General features: G+C 42.6%; 1 pseudogene; it reads right to left on the reverse strand.

Annotated features, from left to right (window-relative positions):
• Gm2907 (predicted gene 2907) lies at nt 13,252-14,471 on the reverse strand (annotated as a pseudogene).

Here is a 17,737-nt window from a genome sequence, read left to right on the forward strand (position 1 = left end):
TCTAGCTTTTTACTAAAAATATGATACTAACAAAGAAAAAGTTAAATAAATGCTTTCTTTGTATCATAACCAGTTGGAAACAGATAGAACGGACTGAAGGCAGTCAAGACTGTATCTCACTTAGTTGTTTCCACAAATTAAACCATTAGCCAAACTTCCAGAAACTTCTTCAACAATCTACATTTGCAGTTGCTCTTAAGGAGCTGAACCTTGTGTATTTGGAGCCAGAGTTATAGACTGGTCCTTGTAGATGAAGCACACATGTGCATTAGTGTGCTAGGGATCCACCTTTAGTTTTCATGTCACTTTGCATCTATAATTATTAGAATTTACAACCCTTTGCTGTTGATCAAAAGAGAGATGCTAGTGTTTCTTAATATGGTTAGTATGGATTTCTATTGAAGTACTATAAATTTGCTAATAGTGGTTGAAAATGGCATTAGATTTTAGAGTTGAAGATGCAGCTCACTGTTAAAGCACTTATTCCAACAGGAGAATGTCAGCCTTCATGGGTTAATACTGGTTATGCTTGAGAAGGTTATACTTATTCTAAAAGTTGCATCCTTCTTTTTATTCCTATGCCTTTGAGGTACTGACTTTGCAGCTCATTGAGCAAAATGCAATCCAAAGGGATTGTATCTGAATTCTCTTAAAAAACATTGATATTTTATTTCTAGTTTGTGATTTGCATAAATTTTTAGTATACAGACATATAAAATGTATGCAAGTATAGAAATTTACAAAATGAAAGTCAGAGTTTACAGTAACTTCTATTTCTTCTTAATCATTAGAATACATGTACAATTGATATCCAGCAAAAGTTCCAATCTTTTAGAATTAGAGAGATTCTCATATTCAATCACCACAACCACAGATTTCCTCAGTCACCAGCTCTTAATCTAAATCACTGGTGAGGCATTGCTTGCTAACTTTTCAAATCCATATACAAAGCAGTTAATAGCGCCTACAATAATCATGCTATGTAGCACTGAGAAGCATATCTTTACAGGCAGGTAGTAACTTGCAGGGTCAACAAGTGCTGAGGCTGGAGGATTATTTCAGGATTTGGTTCTTCTACCATGTGGACCCAAGATCAAACTCAAGTAATCATGTTTGGCGAGTGGCACATTTACCCATTGTACCATTTAACTGGACCCTCAAACAGTTATTACATGAATTAAAGCACAGTATGGTTCCATGGAGCTTTTTCTTCTCTGCTTAGTCTTGGTTATCACTTACCCCTCTGCACTGTTTAAAAATTTCCACTTGCCCCTAAATCAGATAGGGGACTAATATCCAATGTATATCTAAAGAACTCAAGAAGGTGGACTCCAGAAGATCAAATAACCCCATTAAAAATGGGGCTCAAAACTAAACAAAGAATTCTCACCTGAGGAATACCAAATGGCTGAGAAGCACCTGAAAAAAAATGCTCAACATCCTTAATCATCAGGGAAATGCAAATCAAAACAACACTGGAGAAAGAGGAACAATCCTCCATTGTTGGTGGGATTGCAAGCTTGTACAGCCACTCTGGAAATCAGTCTGGTGGTTTCTCAGAAAATTGGACATAGTATTACAGGAGGATCCCGCAATACCTCTTCTGGGCATATATCCAGAAGATGTTCCAACTGGTAATAAGGACACATGCTCCACTATGTTCATAGCAGCCTTATTTATAATAGCCAGAAGCTGGAAAGAACCCAGATGCCCTTCAACAGAGGAATGGATACAGAAAATGTGGTACATTTACAGAATAGAGCACTACTCAGCTATTAAAAAGAATGAATTAATGAAATTCCTAGGCAAATGGATGGACCTAGAGGGCATCATCCTGAGTGAGGTAACCCAATCACAAAAGAACTCACATGATATGTACTCACTGATAAGTGGATATTAGCCCAGAAACTTAGAATACCCAAGATACAAGTTACAAATTGCAAAACACATGAAACTCAAGAAGAAGGAAGACCAAAGTGTGGATACTTTGCCCCTTCTTAGAATTGGGAACAAAACACCCATGGAAAAAGTTACAAAGACAAAGTTTTGAGCTAAGACGAAAGGATGGATGATCTAGAGACTGCCATACTCGGCGATCCATCCCACAATCAGCCTCCAAACGGTGACATCATTGCATACACCAGCAAGATTTTGCTGAAAGAACCCTGATATAGCTGTCTCTTGTGAGGCTATACCGGTGCCTGGCAAACACAGAAGTGGATGCTAAAAGTCAGCTATTGGATAGAACATAGGGCCCCCAATGGAGGAGCTAGAGAAAGTACCCAAGGAGCTGAAGGGGTCTGCAATCCTGTAGGTGGAACTGTTGTCTTAGTTAAGGTTTTATTGCTGTGAACAGACACCATGACCAAGGCAAGTCTTATAAAAAACAACATTTAATTGGGGCTGGCTTATGGGTTCAGAGGTTCAGTCCATTATCATCAAGGTGGGAGCATGGCAGTATCCAGGTAGGCATGGCGCAGGAGGAACTGAGAGTTATATGTCTTCATCCAAAGGCTGCTATTGGAAGACTAACCAGTAACCCCAGGGCTTGTGTCTCTAGCTGCATATGTAGCAGAAGATGGTCTAGTCAGCCATCACTGGGAAGAGAGACCCCTTGGTCTTGCAAACTTTATATGTCTCAGTACAGGGGAATGCCAGGGCCATGAAGTGGGATGGGGTGGGTATGGAAGTGGGGGTGGGGGACTTTTGGGATAGCAATTGAAATGTAAATGAAGAAAATACCTAATTAAAAAAATTTGGAAATGGAAAAAAAACAGAAAAAAGAAAAAGAAAAAGAAAATGTCTTGCAACATTACAAGGAATTGACACAAGTCTGTTCTGAGGGACATACAGTTACACATATGAGGCAAATGTCATTTTTGTATAATTTAATTGGGTTTTCTTCTTATATAGTCAGGAGGATTAGACATTCTGCTCCCTTCTTCCTTCAGTGCATCTTGGAGTTTCGACCCATAAGTTCTTGCACCCATAATTACATAACTTATCATAGACTCAGACTGTGGTGTTGTGAGGAAGTGAAGACATGTTACAGGCATATGAAACTCAGATGGGCTGTTGGGAGCAGCACCTGCCTGTACAGGTGTCAAGGCAGCTAAAATCAGAGCAATATGCAGGACAGCTAGCTTTAAGCTAAGGCACCAGTGTGGATGGAGTGGGCAGGGAAGGTGTGGAATGCTCAAGGGAAAGAATGGCTTGGAACTAAAAGAGGGAGAATCAGAAGATCTGTGTGGAGAACGGGTACAGAGAGGTGGGGGCCTGATTGGGCAGATGTTAATGTCACTGTATGATGTTAACACTGTATACCCACTTGAATGAATAAGAAAATTTCATAATGTAATGGGAAAAAAATTTCCACTTGCAGGCTCCTCCCCATCTGCTTTCATAGAACATATATTCTGCCCTCCCACTTACCTTGAGATCTGTCTCTTTTTTTTTCTTCCCTTTCATAGTCCCATTACTGCTTTCTGGACTTTACAGGCCCTTCATATTAAACACATTTGTCTGGAACTCCATAGCTATGACCCACATGTAAGACAGAAGAGACACATGGATTCAAAGTATCCATTTTTCTTCCCAAATCTTCATTTGTTCTGCTGCTCATGTTCCCTAGACCTGAGCTGAGGTTCTAAGGCCTCCGAATCTCTGCAGCTGGTTCGAAGTTTGAACAGTGTTTCTTTTTCTCTTTTTCCTGCTTTTGCACTACTGCTTGTTTTGTTTTTCACACAGCTTCTCATTTAACTAGAAGAGGGGCTCTCAGATTCTGTCTCTGTCTCCCTGTTTCTCTCTCTGTCCCTCTCTATCTTGTCCTCTCCCACTGTGAGTGTGTGTGTGTGTGTGTGTGTGTGTGTGTGAGTTCCTATCCTCTCATCCTTTTATGTTCATAAAGACACAGTTCAGACCAGTTTAAGCACATAACTTGCTTCTAAATTCCAGTGTGGCCTCAAGGTGTTATCTCTACAAGACACTACTTTAAATAAGAGTTGACATCCTCCTAAGGGAAATGATTTTGGGGGAAAAGCACAGAGATCTGAAGAAAATGCATTCCAAACTGTCCATGTGTTGACTCCTCTTTACAGCAACTCTCAAGGAGAAACATTGTATATAGTTTAGAAAGGATGTATGCTACAATATCCCAGAGTGGTTCCACTTGCTAGCTTCTTGCCTGACATTCTCATGTTCTTCTGATAGATAGTGTATCTAAAGCTAGCAACAGCACATTTTTAAGAACATAGGAATTGCCACAAATGGGTCTGTGCCAAGGTATTTGGCATTTCTTTGCTGGGTGTAGCACCATAGCAGTGATCTATATCATGTTCACCTCTGTGGCTGAGGGTTTAGTGTGAGTGAGTGTGAGTGTGAGTGAGTGAGTGAGTGTGTGTGTGTTTCCAGCTCATGTTGTTTCTACATAGCTCAGGCTGATATCTTACTTGCTACTACTCTGTCCTCAGCTCCTTGATTCAACATATGGGCCAACATACTCTTCCTGGGATTGTTTGCTTCTGATGGCTGAGGGGATCACTTGGGCTGATTCAGGACTCACATGGATCCAGCTAGACCTATGAGTAGCTTATCATAACTTCACTAACATCCTCAAAGCTGTAGTGAGTTCTGATGAGGATTTGGGGGAAATTCTCATCACTATGTATGTGATTTCCTTTGAACACCCACTCAAAGAGTGTATAGTCCTAGAATCTTCTCCAGATGCTTGTTCATTTCAGAGGATTCATCCTGCTGGCTCTGTATCAAACAATTCTAAATTCTCGTCATCCTTTTTTTTCTTATCTTCCTTACTATGAACCTCAGAATGGAAAGAGCCACTTCTAGCAGTGCTTGGAAATTGAACCTTAAATTCCCTCATAGATTAAAAAGTTTCTAATAAACCAGAGAGCTATTGGAAAGTGGAGATGATAAAGAGCTTTGTTGTCACAAATGACAAGGAGAAAAAAAAATCCCCTGGTCAAAGCCAGAGGTTCTAACCCTTTACATCGCACTGTCTACCAGTGTGATATCAAACCTGCCAATGACACTTTATAGTTCTGAATGCCTGACCTCTCTCTAGCCAGGCATCTTTCCTCAAATTCAAATGCAGGTTTGGACCATCACTCTTTCTGCCAGTGTTTGCTCCTTGTATCAGAGGGCTAAGCTTGTGTCTGCCAGTCCTTAGGTATCTCCAGCCTGACCTGTCACTGGCTGAGCCCACCTTTTCTAACATCATAACGATTGGAATTTATTCTGTTGAAGCTTTGAGGGAAATCTCCATCTTATGTGACACATCTTTGTCACACACAGGCCCCCCCACCCTGACACATTTTACGGGCCCTGAGGATCTTCCTTTTGTCCTTGTATATGTCAGGTGACTGGCTTTTGATATGCATTATCCTGATCCAACTTCCTAGCAACTTTTCTCATCATCCTGATTAGAGGAATTAAGGAGGGCAAGAGCTGGGCTGTGTGGGAAAAGTGAGTGTCCACCTTCCCACATGAAGTAATGACATGATTCTAATGTAGCAGAGATTTCACACTTTTTTGGTAGAAGGGGATGCTAAAGACTTTTTCTGGGTCTCGGGGAAGGCCTGTGGAAAGGTATGTTAAATTGTGGAAAAGCTAACTACGTGTAGGCTCCTGGTGATGACCCTAACAGCTCCTTCACTGGACATTGTCTTGTATCCTGGAGAGCCTTAGCATCCTCTGTGATGCCACCAGTGTTGTGATGCCGTCAACTATTCTGGGGCATTTGTTTGTTGCACATAAGGTTACCCATAAATATGTAGGCCAGACTGAACAAGCTGCTTCAGAGAGAGAATGGAGAGCCTAGCAAGAGCAGAGAGAGGCAGAAGGAATCCAGCCTTTGCTGTCAGAGTAAAACAGCAAGAAACAAGAGTTCTGTGGTTGGCACAGAAAGTCCTGAGCAAGGGATGGATGACAATCTTCCTGAAGTAAATGGTCTGGAGATATGTCTTCTAGTTTTGGGGCTCTGTAGCTGTGAGTTCCTGGGAAGAAATCAGCCTCATAGGCTCCAGCTTGAAGCATGCTGCCCTTGTCTTTCGGTGTTTCTTTAGGGTTTTTCCCCACTATGCAACTTCTTTTTTATTATTAGATATTTTCTTTATTAAATTTCAAATGTTATTTCCTTTCCTAGTATCCTCTCTAAAAATCCCCTATCCACCCCCTGCCCCTGATCCCCAAGATAACCTTCCTCCTTCTTTGTCCTGGCATTCCCCTATTCTGGGGCATAGAACCATCAAAGGACCCAGGGCCTCTCCTCCCATTGATGACCGACTAGGCCATTCTCTGCTACATATGCAGCTAGAGCCATGAGACCCACCGTGAGCTTTCTTTGATTGGTGGTTTAGTCCCAGGGAGCTCTGGGGTTACTGGTTAGTTCATATTGTTGTTCTTCCTATGGGGCTGCAAACACATTCAGCTCCTGGATACTTCCTCTAGCTCATTCATTGGGGAACCACGCTTTGGTCTTCCTTCTTCTTGAGTTTCATGTGTTTTGCAAATTGTATTTTGGGTACTCTGATCATCTGGGCTAATATCCACTTATCAGTAAGTACATATCATGTGTGCTCTTTGTGATTGGGTTACCACACTTAGGAAGATGTCCTCCAGATCCATCCATTTGCCTAAGAACTTCATAAATTCATTGTTTTTAATAGCTCTGTAAATGTACCACATTTTCTATATCTATTACTCTGTTGAGGGACATCTAGGTTCTTTCCAGCTTCTGGATATTATAAATAAGGCTGCTATGAACATAGTGGAGCATGTGACCTTGTTACAAGTTGGAGCGTCTTCTGGGTATATGCCCAGGAGTAATATTGCTGGATCCTCTGGTAGTACTATGTCCAATTTTCTGAGGAACTACCAAACTGATTTCCAGAGTGGTTGTACAAGCTTGCAATCCCACCAACAATGGAGGAGTGTTCCTCTTTCTCCACAACCTTGCCAGCATCTGCTGTCAACTGAAATTTTGATCTTAGCCATTCTGACCTGAGGTGGAATCTACGGTTGTTTTGATTTGCATTTCCCTGATGATTAAGGATGTTGAACATTTTTTAGGTGTCTCAGCCATTCAGTATTCCTCAGTTGAGAATTATTGTTTAGCTCTGTACCCCATTTTTAATGGGGTTCTTTGGTTTTCTGGAGTCTAACTTCTTCTTTTGGGGTGGTGGTTGTGGTTTCGAGACAGGGTTTTTCTATATACCTCTGGCTGTCCTGGAACTCAATTTGTAGACCAGGCTGGCCTCCAACTCAGAAATCGGCCTGCCTCTGCCTCTCCAGTGCTGGGATTAAAAGTGTGCACCACCATGCCCGGCTGAGTCTAACTTCTTATCCAGAGATGGGCAACTTTCCTCATGTACAGACCAACCTAAGACATGGGACCCGGTGGTGATAGGGTTAACCTATGACAGGAAAGGCTGTGACATTGGAGGAATGACCTAAGACAGTAACCACAGTAGATGGACATGACTGCAGAGGCCTAGACCAGCCTCAAATTTTAATAAAATAAAAAGGGGGAAATGTGGAGAGCCGTGCCATTAGCAATCGCCATTATAAGATGGCGCCGGCTTCCACTGAGCCTAATTAGTAAACAAGCCTTATGCGCAAGTGCAAGAGTAAATTCACGCCCAGTCACTGCCCATCTCGGGGCGTAGTAATGGGGTGATGGGCGAGCAACTAATCAGGTGCTGTCACGCCACATCAGGTGCTGAACCGTCACGCTGCGGGCTATATAAGCAGCACCATTTTCCGGGTTCGGGGTCTTCCTTATGTTGAAGCAATAAAAGCTTTGCCGTAGAAGGATCCGGTTGTCCGAGTGAATTCTTGCCGGCGAGATACTAGCTCGGGTGAGAGTCCTGGGGTTAAAGCACTCCCTGGAGGCAAGCTCTCCTCTGGGAGGGAAGGTGCTCGGAGGACTGAGGGTCAGCTCCACCTCCTGGCTGCAGATGTAGGCCTGTAGGACCCTGTCCCAGAAGCTCTGTTGCTTCTGTGGCCTGTCCTCTTCTGAGTAGACCTGCCTTCATTTCTTTAGGTTTTATGCATTCCTTTTCCACAGGCTTTTCCATGGGACTTAGCATCATCTCTCCTGGTCTCTCTTATTTTTCTCTACTCTACCTAAAAGGACTATCCTGAAGGCATCATCTGCACTGCTCTTCCCCAGTGATCAGGATACAGAGATGAACAAGGCAGATAAACTGCCATTTCACCCTCAGATTATGACCTATGAGAGGAATGAACTGCATGCAATTCTGGATCATTATAGCAACAGTGATTTGAAGAACATGTAAGCATTACACCCAGTTCTGTTTTCTGTTTTGACACCATAACATCATCCCCAGTATTTGTCAGATCACAAGAGGTTGTGCCTCAATCATATTCTCATCCCCAGACTAATTTTTATATATTCTTCTAAGAGACAGAACTGATACCTGGTTAGTAGGTATATGTACTGTGTGGGAAGTATTCTGATCCCCTTCCTCCAAATAAAAAGCAGAGCCTGTCGCATGGAGTCAGGGGATAAGGGTACTAGAGTGTGATCTCACAGCACACATTTCAAGAGGTCTTGACAGGTGTTAGCTTCTGTCATATGCTAGGTATTGTGAGTTTATGGTGAGTCTTTGTACTTAATCATCATGAGCATTGGTGCTGATTGCTCAGACTACAGCAGAAGTGATCTGGTGCCACTTGGTCTGTCGAAGTTTGTGAACAGATTTTACCATTGCTCCTTTCTTGTCTACTGCCTTAGACTCTGGGACAGTGCCAATTTCCTTCATTTTTTTGCATGTTTCCCTCTGGATTTTGGTAATTAGGCTTCTGGTCACCAGGATGATTTTCCTTTTACAAGTTCCAAGCAGTGCCAGTGCTGAGACCAGGGAGCCACACTTTGACCCTCGCTGCTCTTGGCCTATGGCCCTATGTGTTCACCTTGGAGATATATCAGAATTCCTTGTAAACCGTAATCCAGACATCTTTATGTTGGATTTCCTCCTTGAAAATACTGATTGTGTGCTCTGGGCTTCCATGGAGTAACAGGAACCCAGGATCAAAAATCCTTGTTCTGAAGAAAACACAAATGTCACCGCGGGTTTCATGTGAGCCTATATCCCCTGGAAAATTTTTAGAGAGTTAGTTTACTCCTCCAGGCCCATTGAGGGTTCTCATTCATCTCTGGCTCCCTACCTCTGGTTTCCTTTTCTCTGCTGTTTTGGATCATGAGAATAAGTTTAATAAACAACAGGAAGTTCCAGTGTGTAAGAGCTAGTGTTTGACATCCAGTGTGCTAGAACAGTTCAGGACTCACACCTGAATTCATGTTTTCTTTGAGACCTGTGTTCATGGGCTTCTTTGTTGTTGAGGTCAGAACCAAGATATAGATAGATAGATAGATAGATAGATAGATAGATAGATAGATAGATTTTGCTATTTGATTTCTATCACTCAAAAAACATTAATTTAGCACTAGGTGTTGCAAGTAACGTTGAATCTACTTCCTGTGAAGTAATTCTGCTCTATTTTAAACTTAAACTGATGAAACAGATGCGTTCCATGCCAGGGACTAAGTTGAACTACAGTTGAGTATCCCCAGATGCACACACAGTTCATTCAGAAAAGTGAGGCATTAATGCTAAAATTAAACTCAACAACTTTACCCAGCAGTATTTTCTTGAAATGTGTGCCTAGGATTTATTGAAAACACCATTTTCGTGACCAAAGGTGAACACAATTCAAATGACTGTCAACTAGAGAACTACGAAATAAATTGTGCTTTCCTTATACAATAGAATGGAGGATGCAGTCAGTTACCAGAGCAGCCACACAGGTAAAACTCTATAACAAACAAGCATGTTATATACACATGAAATCTAAACACAAAAGTGAAGTAAATGCATAGAATTTCAAACTGGGAGTTGATAATGTAACTCAGTGAGTCCAGAGTGTGCCAGGATTGACAGCTAGAGTTTGATCCCAGGGATGGATGTGGTAGCATGACAGAACCTGCTAGTGCATGTTGTCCTTGGCCCCACACACATGCTATAGCACAATCTTGCCCATGCACATATATACATGCAAAAATCAATAAATGCAATAACTATTTTGAGAACAAATTTCACAACCATGTAACTATAAATGATATATTGTTTAGTGACGTAGATATTCCTGGCTAAATGATGGGGAAATCAAGCTTCCCTTCAGGTTCAAGATAGAAAATGAGTGAAGGGAAGCTGCCAGCATATTGCTAGAGAGGAGACCACAAAGGCTTTGTAGGTTCTGGAAGGTTTTACTTCCAAACACATGAGTATAACTTGTATCTATCCATGACAGTATACTCACCCCACTTTGATGTTTTCTGAATGACAGAGACCTGCAGGGAGGAGCATTGACACTGTTGTGCCAGCTGCAGGGACACAATGACTTTCCCTTCTTCCTTCCCTGTTAGCTGTGGCATACCTCACTATCACTTGGCACTTATTCCATGCTCCTTACATTACTGTTAGCTGTGAACAAGTCTATTTTCCTCTGCCCTTAATTTGTTCATTCAGCTAACCATCATGGAATGTCCATAAAGTGTCAACAGGCAGGAAAGGGCATCAATGAAGAGACCATCCAATAAAGAAGAGACAGCTGGATTACTGGTGTGGTGACAAGCCTCTTATTTCAACACCATGGACATAGGGCAGAAGGATCATGACTCTGTGCCTGCCTGGGAAACATGAGACTCTATCAACAACAGTAATATGAATAAAATAAAGAAAGGCCTGATTATCAGTGGTGGGAAAGAAAGAACCATCTGTGAATATGGCCTGATTTGGTACTAGGCCCTCAAGTAAGGGCTCCAAAAGAGATATCACTATGGAAGCTGAGAGCTCATCCTTTCTAACATCCCAGCATGTGTTTTCTAGAACAGACAGTCCCATCAATATGCCACTGCCAAAGCCAGGGGACAGCTGGGCCTGGAGAAATGAAGGCCCAAGTTATGAGAACTCTACTACCTTAACTGCAGACAGTCACAAGCATCTTTTACTCTTACTGGAGGAGTCTTCTTGGTTTTTTTGCTCACAGGACACTTGCTGATAAGACTGACAACTGTGCAAAAGCAGGCACATTATCCAAGTGGGCCTGGCCAGAGGGTCTGAGCCAAAGTTTGGATGTATCAAGCCCCTTTACTGCTACATGCATAGTCTAGTGATTCATCTTCTCTATGCTGAAGAAAGATGGGTCTCATTGTCTGGGACAATGTTTGTGAATCTTAAATGGACTGAGACTAGATGAGTACCCATCATTCCTCAGAAACGTAAATCAATGAATGAATGTTTGAACTCAAGACACCACAAATATTCAGTTTCAATATTACATTTGAAACATTTCAGGAAGGTACAGGGAAGTTGAAAGTACCTGCATTGGTAGTTCTAAATTGTTTGTGTGTGTCTTTATGTTTGAAATTTCTTTTTCATTTCCCATAGTTAGATCCAGGGCCTTGATCATACGAGATCAGTGCTCTACCAAGGGCCAGAGTTAATCCTTCTTCTTATCCACAAGGTTGACTTCACCATGACTCAATTGTGCCATTTGTTCAAAAAACAGACTGTACCTTGTATGGTGGCTCTGAGGACTGAAACACAATGCTTGAATCTGTTCAGCCTGATCCTACTGGTGTACATGCTGAGATTTGAGGTCCTTTGCTTCTTTCTGGAGATGAAGAGCAGAACAGTCTTGGATGGAAGTCGTTCCATTGAGGGAGAATTTCCCTTCCCAAATCCATGAGGCTCAGAGTACCAGGATACAACTTACAATCCCTAAAACCAGAGCAAAGAAAGGGCATTGGTACCCACTGCCTAAGCAACTATAGGCCTCTGATCACATTGCTTGTCATCATAGTATGCTACTACATAGAGTTTCCCAAAAGGTTCCTAAGCTTGCACATCTGGCCAGTCAGGAGAGAGAATAACAATACCAAGTAGGATTGCTTATGGCCCCTGGAGAAGGCCGCTTGGAATAATCAATTCATTTCTTGACTCTATGCCAGTGTACACCCTGGGGAAAAGGAAGGAATGAGACTCAGATATGGTCATAGTAAAGGGAAGTAGGTAAATTGGAAGCTGAACTAAGGTTAGGTCTGAGGAATGCGAAAGAGTAAGAGCCATCCCAACTGTCCAAAGCATCTTTCTCATAAAAAAAATGTGTAATCAGAATTTTCCTATTTCACTGAGAAAACAATGCCCCCCAAACACCACCATCCATGGCACTGTTTAGATGGTTATACTGAGGATTATATCTCTCCCGTACTCCGAACAAAGGTATTTTGGTGATTTGAAGAAAGATTCCCAACAGAAGTGTCTGTATCTATATGCTTAATCTTCAGGGAGTGAGACAATTAGAGTAGGATTATGTGGTGTGGCTTGGTGGAGAAAATACAACCTTCTGGAAGGAATTGTGTCACTGCAGGTGGGCTTTGAGATTTTCACACCCCATTTTGGTCCCTTTTCATCTCTCTGGTCATTCTGTTAGGATGCAGTTTTCAGATAAATACAGCACCAAGCCTGACATCATGCATTCTGCCATGTTTACTATGGGATTAATCCTCCAAAATGTAAGCAACCCCACAATTAAATTCTTTAATAGGACTTGCCTTGGCCATGCTGACTCTTCACAACAGTAGAATGGTGACTAAGTTAGCCATGGGAAGTGGAATCAACTATAACTCAACTTTCTCTACATGGCAATATAGGGAGGAAGACTGCAGCTTCTACCCCAGTGGTAGCAGTTCTAAGGAAGGCATAATTATTAGTGCTTTGGCAAGCCATCCACCTGCCATCACTTTCTGAGACATCAGAGAGTTTTTGAACCTTCCTTTCTTTATTTCTGATTGACCTGGACCAGCACATCCTACATCAGTGACAAATTATTGATGGGGAGGTGCCAGGAGTTTAGAAGGATAGAGAAGATAGAATCTGTGTCTTCAGATCTTTTACTAATTTGGCTTAATCCAAGCAGGTTTATGAAGAAATACAGCATCATATAGATTATTTACATGGGGAAATGGCCACAGTCATCAAAGAGCCAAGTGTAATTGTGTTGCCAAAGAGAGCATGGGACACCTCAGAAACAGGTGAATAAGCCCTGATAGCCAGAGCCCAAGAGATGGATCCAAAAACACCACAACCTTGATGCCCTGGAGGCATGGGCTCCAGTCCTAGATCATTCTTCTTTTTTTTTTTTTTTTAACTTGGCAATGAGATCTTTCTTGAGTGGTCCCATGAATGCTTTATTCCCCTCCATGGTCTGGAAATGACCATGACAAAACTTGGAGGCGGTGTCAATGAACTTCAGGTCAATCTTCTCAAGGGCCTGACTTTTGATCTGGACCTGTAAGGACTTACAAAGGGTAAGCACTCGCTTCTTGGTCCCCACCACACAGCCTTTGATCATGATGAAGTCATTGGTTACCTCACCATAATGGACAAAGCCACCCAGTGGGTTGATGCTCTTATCAGACAGGACATAGTCAGTAGATGCATTGTTCTTGATCAGTTTACCATCCTTGATGAGGTATCCTTGACCAATCTTGTAAATCTTCTTGATAATCTCTGTTCAGTGATGGTAGCCTTTCTGTCCAGCTGGAGCCATAGAGAAGGCTGCACAGGCAGGGTTCCAGGCTCTAATCCAGGCAACTTTGTGCAAACCTCAATGGGTCTTTTGGGGTAGTTTCTTTGTCTGCCAACAACTGGTCACCCCTTTGTATCCTTTGCCTTTTGTCACGCTGATGACATCAATCATCCCATCCTGCCCCAACACCTGGTTTACAGGAACCTGCTGCTCCAACTTCTCTTGGGCCCAGTCTTGATTCTCAGCCACAGTGCCTCCATTCACCTGGATCTCCAACAAGTGTGCCTTCTGGCACAGAGGAAGCAGACTCATCTGAGTGTGAACAATTATGCGAATGGCCTGGCAATAGTTCTTCATGCTGTTGAAGTCATTTTCCAACTGCTTCTTGCCTGTGTCATCCTGCCATTTCTCACAGTACTTGGTAAAAGTCGTCTTCTTAGATTTGTGCCACTTCTTATAGAACTGCCTTTTACACTCATCACTGATATGCTCAACAAATATAGTCATGAAGGTCCAGAGGCCTCGTGGGGTTTCAACATATCTTACAATGCCCACAACCACCATTGGTGGGGTTTCCACAATGGTCACAGCCTCCAGAACTTCTTTTTTGTTCACCTTAGATCCTGGCCTGTCAACTTCCCAGACGATGTGGGTCATGGCACCCTTGTAGCCTAGAAAAGCTGTGAGGTGAACAGGCTTGGAAGGGTCATCCTTGGGGAGGCTCTTAATTTTCCCATGATGCCGGCTGTTGTGCCTGTGAGGCAAGAAGCCCAATGACCCATGCCTGGGAGCTGAGAATTTCCTGTGAGGCATCTTGCCACCACATGCCACTTATAGAGCTAGATCATTCTTATTGAGGCTACTCCTGAACAAGGACACAGAACGAGAGTTGTTTGTCCTTTAACAATTGACTCTGAGAAATCTTTGGGTAGGCCTACCTCTCCACTTCTGATTCTCCTGTTGCTGGTGGTTTCATTTCATGAATTGGATTTAGTTAATAAGTATATTTATGGCTCTTGTTTCTTCAGGCTGCTATATAACATGTCCACCAGAAGTGATCCTCAATGATGTGGGTCTGGGTACCAGAGGTTTTCCATGGAGATCTCTGGCCAGGCCTAATGCCAGGGTTCCAGCCAAGGGAAGTGATTGCAGGCAAAGATGAAGTTTCTGCCATGCCTTCCAGGTCACTCAGTAACTCTGAGCTGCTTTGCACTGAGTTGGGTTGGGCTGGGCCAACGAGAAGCCGACTATTCAGTGAGGAGTGCAGTGGAACCTCAGATGGAGAGAAGATCTCTTCCCAAGTGTTACAGCTCTTGGAACATAACACTCAGATGACAGAGTAGTTCTCGAGCACCTTTAATTCCCTGGATAGGATTTATATACAGTTTTTGGGGTGATTCAGGGTTCGACAGCAGGTACCTCTCATTTGTGGGAAGGCTTGGTGCTGCTCCTACGTGACTGATAGCCACACACCTCTCCTGTGGGGGCTGTGGGGATGGTAACTTTGACAGGAGCCAGAAGGCCAGGAGACATGATGGGACACCTTCCGTCCCATGTAGGTGGAAATCACCATCCATCTAGTCTCTGGGGTTCCAGACCTTTGTTCGACTGGAGACCAGGCTGTCTGTGCACAGCCCACTACCCCACAAAATGGTAACATTTTTATTATTTCCCTCAAATGTTTGTTGGGCCATTTAAAAAGATCTATTGGTATATAACATGTACCCCACACCACAAACCCCTGATTTCTGATTTCTTGAGGTCTACACATGGGTTTTCTTACATAGTTAAAGGGACAGTGTTTGGATGACAGGGTAGAGATTAAGGTGGAGAGTTCCTATCCCCACACTTATTACCTGAAAACCAGCTAAATAAAACTCTTTCTTCCTCTATGCCTCTATTTACAGAGAGGAAACTAGGAAAGGGGACAACATTTGAAATGTAAATAAAGAAAATAATAATAATAATAATAATAATAATAATAATAATAATAATCTCTTTCCTTCAGTTTCCAGCTGATTCTGTGAAGTTTCTCTCTCAGAGAAAGTCTATCAATAGCATCCATCTTAGCTTGAGCGCTAGTCTGCTACTATTGTCGTTGTCACTCTATTTTGCTCAAAAGAGAATAGAAGGATAGAGGGTTACAGGATAGTACCCAGCTGGTGTATTGCAAAGGCAACCTACCAGTCAAGCTTTTGGAGCAGTTGAAATTGCCTGCATGAGTCCTGTATTAGTGAGTTTCCTGTGACTGCCAGATGGTGTACCTTGTCAATGTCATTATATTAGTCCTATCACTTAATTTCCTAAAGATTCTAGTAAGCAGAGGTGTGTACCACCAAGGTGTAATAAAGAACGGCAGGCTCTCAATAAGACAAAAAGGCCACCAACAGATTGGAAAAGAATCTTTACCTATCCTAAATCAGACAGGGGACTAATATCCAACATATATAAAGAACTCAAGAAGGTGGACTCCAGAAAATCAAATAACCCCATTAAAAATGGGTCTCAAAACTAAACAAAGAATTCTCACCTGAGGAATACTGAATGGCTAAGAAGCACCTGAAAAAATGTTCAGCATCCTTAATCATCAGGGAAATGCAAATCAAAACAACCCTGAGATTCCACCTCACACCAGTCAGAATGGCTAAGATCAAAAATTCAGGTAACAGCAGATGCTGGCAAGTATGTGGAGAAAGAGGAACAATCCTCCATTGTTGGTAGGATTGCAAGCTTGTACAACCACTCTGGAAATCAGTCTGGTGGTTTCTCAGAAAATTGGACATAGTATACCGGAGTATCCCGCAATACCTCTCCTGGGCATCTATCCAGAAGATATTCCAACCTATAAGAAGGACACATGCTCCACTATGTTCATAGAAGCCTTATTTATAATAGCCAGAAGCTGGAAAGAACCCAGATGCCCCTCAACAGAGGAATGGATACAGAAAATGTGGTACATTTACACAATGGAGTACTACTCAGGTATTAAAAAGAATGAATTAATGAAATTCCTAGGCAAATGGATGGACCTGGAGGGCATCATCCTGAGTGAGGTAACCCAATCACAAAAGAACTCACATGATATGTACTCATTAATAAGTGGATAATAGTCCAGAAACTTAGAATACCCAAGATATAAGATACAATTTGCAAAACACATGAAAATCAAGAAGATTGAAGACCAAAGTGTGGACACTTTGCTCCTTCTTAGAATTGGGAACAACACACCCATGGAATGAGTTACAGAGACAAAGATTGGAGCTGAGATGAAAGGATGGACCACCTAGAGACATCCCTACCCAGGGATCCATCCCATAATCAGCCTCCAAACTCGGACACCATTGCACACACTAGCAAGATTTTGCTGAAAAGACCCTGATATAGCTGTCCCTTGTGAGGCTATGCCAGGGCCTAGCAAACACAGAAGTGGATGCTCACAGTCAGATATTGGATGGATCACAGGGCCCCCAGTGGAGGAGCTAGAGAAAGTACACAAGGAGCTAAAGGGGTCTGCAACCCTATAGGTGGAACAACAATATGATCTAACCAGTACCTCCCAGAGCTCGTGTGTCTAGCTGTATATGTATCAGAAGATGGCCTAGTTGGCCATCACTGGAAAGAGAGGCCAATAGGTCTTGCAAACTTTATATGCCTCTGTACAGGGGAATGCGAGGGCCAAGAAGTGGGAGTGGGTGGGTAGGGGAGTGGAGGGGGAGGGTATGGGGGACTTTTGGGATAGCACTGGAAATATAAATGAAGAAAATACCTAATTAAAAAAAAAGAACTGCAAGCTCAGGAAAAGTTAAGTAAACAGCTTGAGGAGCTAGCCAATTAATATCCAGTAGAGATTTGAAATGATTTCTGTGTAGGAAGAGAGGTACAGGGGAAGATAGGTGCATGACAGGAGCTGGTTATAGAGACATAGGGCCAGTGCAGGGTGAAATGGTAAGAGAAAGAAAGGAAGATGTTGTGAGGGTTAAACTAGAAGTGGCAGAGGGTGTAGGAAGCAGGGACCTCTGAGGTGACTTCAGGTGAGTGGTAGTGAGTAGACTTTCTTCTATTCTATTCTTTTAATGTGCCGGTGCCCTGGAAGCTACAAGAGACT

The sequence above is a fragment of the Mus musculus genome, chromosome 14 (assembly GCF_000001635.26).
Source record: "Mus musculus strain C57BL/6J chromosome 14, GRCm38.p6 C57BL/6J".
NCBI classification, from domain to species: domain Eukaryota; kingdom Metazoa; phylum Chordata; class Mammalia; order Rodentia; family Muridae; genus Mus; species Mus musculus.